The sequence below is a fragment of the Nanorana parkeri genome, unplaced genomic scaffold (assembly GCF_000935625.1).
Source record: "Nanorana parkeri isolate BGI_ZX_2015 unplaced genomic scaffold, ASM93562v1 scaffold1280, whole genome shotgun sequence".
Lineage (NCBI taxonomy): Eukaryota > Metazoa > Chordata > Amphibia > Anura > Dicroglossidae > Nanorana > Nanorana parkeri.
The window spans coordinates 457,694-461,429 of record NW_017307548.1 but is presented as its reverse complement, the minus strand read 5'-3'; positions in this window follow the sequence as shown (position 1 = coordinate 461,429).

Below are 3,736 nucleotides of genomic sequence, written 5' to 3'. Positions count from 1 at the left end.
ACTTGTAAAATGGCCGCCGGCCACAAAGTACCAGCTTGCGGGCCACGGCCCGGTACATTCGCCGCCCGGCTGGAATCTGCCGCCCGAGGCAAACACGCCCCTGACCCCAGGCCATACGCTCCTAATACTTCTGGGCGTACTGACCCCTAGATGTAATAAAGTTCTAACTTGTCATAGTCTCTCTTTGCTCCTTAGGATGCAGCTAAGGCCTTCTCCCAAGACTGGCCAAATTCACCCGATTCCTCACAGATACTGACTGCAGAGGTTCCACGCGCGCTCCTTAGCCTTCCCCTACAGAGTCCATCTCTGCATTAGCGCTAATCTGCATTTATTCCAATCCCTCACTATAGGGATCCTATTCATCCAGCATGCATTTCTTACCACCTTTTTATCTATTTGTTTGGCGCTGGACTACACCTAGGACTTTAGCGGCAGCTTCTCTTCCTTTTGAAAAGATGGACATGTGGAGCTACGCGACAAGACTCGGACAATGCAATAACATACATTGTACTACCGGAGTCTTGATCTTTAACCCTTTGTTAGGACAGACAGTTCTGCACATCTAGTTAACTGATGGGATCTGCCAGCACAGCACAGGCAGGGTTAATTATGGCAAAATACAGAGAGCGCCTCCATCGCGTAAAACAGAATAAAAAAAAACGCTTGAATCGTATTCACAAAAGGAGATTTTTTTTTTTTTTAGCAAGCAATGAAAAATCTTGCGTAAGAGACTTGGCTAGCCGGCTATCAGTCCTTACTGGTTGATGTGTTTCTGAGGCCACGCCTCCATCAGAACCACCATGGCCTCAAACGCGTCAACCAGGAAGGACTGATAGCCGGCTGGCAAAGTCTCTTACGCAAGAATTTTCATTGCTTGCTAAAAAAAATAAAAATAAAAATCTCTGTGAATACGATTTCAAGCGGTTTTTTAATCCTGTTTTAGTAAGTTTTACGCGCTGGAGGCGCTCTCTGTATTTCAGCTTTGTGGTTTCCCTAAACCAGCGTGAGCAGCCTCGAAAGTGTATTACACCGAAGATCCTCTCTTTTCCTTCCTGCTCTATGCTGCAGGAGCTTGTGCTTTGTTTGTTAATTATGGCAAACGCAACTGCTGGCGGATCCCGGCACAATTGTCGGGATCCGTTCCGGCTGCGGTGTCTCAGTATATAATGAGCTACAGCTCGCGGTATACTGAGCTTTGGGTTACGGGAGTTTTTGTCCTTCTGTTACCCTTAGGAGGACTATGGGGGGGGGGGAAGCCCTGACCTCATAGGTCTCCTTTATGTGACTGGGAACATTTAACAACGCCAGTCTGGTTGCAAAACTGGAAATACAACTCATTGACTTTAAGGGGAGCGGTCCACCTCGGGTTAGGGGTTCTCTTGGCTGACTTGCAGCGTCTTGCTGAGGATCTTTTGGGTGCTTTCCCCTTGTCTGGCCTGTACCCATACGGGTCTGTCATGCTACGGTGTGAACCGGCCCTGAACATTTGAGAGGCCGCGCACAAGTTATCGGTTTACACTTCCAATTGGCTGAAAATATTGAAGGAAAATCTGATCGGCTACAAATCTAAATGGTCAATAAAGAAATGATTGCTCGATCGGTTCTCTGACACGGATTTGATCGATCAGAAGCGATTGACACATTTTCATGCACCGTTATGTGATTTGACAGAGTTGATGATGAATTACATTTATGAAATTGGGAGACTTTGGTTTCTGTATTCAGTGATAAACGTGTGGCCAGCAATTGTGGAACTTCCTGTACACGTATGTGAGCCGTATAGAAGTATTATTCCATAGAGATGAGCTGAGAATCTGCAGGTTCAGGAGGAAATGTCGCCGCATTCAGAATGTGGATTTTCCTTTCTTCTAGTGGTATTAAAGACGCAACTTCCTCTAACAGCCATAATCCAGTCGGCCTCGTCATCGGTGGGCAACGTGAGACGACACGTGTGCACTTCAGATTGCCATACAGCTGCTCTGTCATGTGCGTCGGCCCTCTCTGGTCTCCTGTTGTCACCTGACCATAAGCCGCCCCCCCATCGCTGTCTCGAGGAGCAGGTGGGACAACATGGCTGTGTGATGGATGGCTGCATGTGCATTATAGGGACAGAGTTCATAGACTGGCCTGTGAAATGACAGCATGGAAAAGTCCGCAGCACCGGAGGATTATGTTAGAGGGGTGTCACAAGTCAGAACCTGCTCTGAGAGCAAGGGGGGGTTAATTCCCCCCCGAACATCCTCTCCACCCTTCCTCAGGATCTGCCAAAGATGCTCAAAGGAGTTTAAAGCCTCTCCGGGGAAGACCAAAACCTCCCCTTGTACTGCGGCTCCCTCCTGCACTGCAAGGGTTAAATGCCTGTTTCTGCTTAGGGAACCCCCTAAAGAAGACTTTTACCTGATATCTATCTCCTGAAGGCTCCCCTTCCCCCTCCCAGAGTCCCTTCTCCCCCACACTTCAGCAGGCGCAGGCCCCCTGACATCATCAAGTACGATGGCCGGTGCTGTATGATGAGCAGGAGGAGGAAGATTGGAGTGCCGATTGGTGGCAGAGCCAGGGAGGAGGTAAGTTAAAGTTCTTTTTCGGGGTGCCCTAGGCGTAAAAAAATATGCTGTTACCGAGAAACTTTCCCCATGTCTCTGAGATGTCAACCAAGACACCTATAGAAATGTTTGTGATGACAATCTACACACAGATACTTCTAGATAATTGCCGGCTTTCTATTCTTTGCATTCCTTATTTCTATTTTCCTCCCCAGTCTTCTCACAGCCGCCATTTATTTTTTACTACATGCAGATTACTAGATCTCCATTTACTTCCTGGAACTCTGAGACCTGTGACTAGGACATGTGACCATGCACATCATCTCAGGGGATGAAAATGTCTTTCCCTGCGATTACAGATGAGATTTCCCAGCAATGCTCTGCCGATGTAACCTTCCCGGGATGCAACGCTTGGGCACATTACATCACTAATGCCCAAGAGGACCAGGAAGTAGAAAAACAATACCTAATTGTAAGTAAAGTCAACTAGAATAACTGGACTTTGCCATTGAGTTGGAGGGTCCACTTTAAGGGAGCCGATGCAAAGCAAAACCAACCCCAGAATTCAGCAATATCCAAGTGTTCCACCAATACTAGTATCAGTGCCGATACAGAGTAGTTGGGCGAGTACTCCCTCTTGCCCAAATACTCCAATACTTATCCTGATACCGGAACTTCCGGTCCGATGGAGATTTCCTCTGATCGGCAGTGCCGCAAGGGAACATGGAGCTGACTGGCCAATAAGCTGGCCCGATGCTGAATAGCTGGAAGCCGGGCAGCAGGTAATGACCCAGCTTCCCAGCCAATCAGCATCGAGCTGGCCAAACAGCATGGAGCCGGCTTTCTGGGCAATCAAGAAGCCAGGCTCAGGTAATGACACACCGCTCAGCTTCCTGATTGCCCGGGAAGCCAGCTCCATGTTACCGGAAGGACCAGTGAGTACCATAAGATAAATATCGGTACTCGATACTGAAAAAAACATTATCGGTGCATCCCTAGTTCCCTATATCGGCTTCCTGGGGTCTTAGTATTATGTGTTTGGATAATCCACATCACATTTTGGCTCCAAAATGGGAACGCCTCACAGATATCCACGTGATCTGAGCCAAGAGCAGACCCACACAAATTTCAGTAGAGCAGCGAGGGACAGAGCGCTAAAGGTCTATACTTGATTTGAAGGAGACCCAGACCCC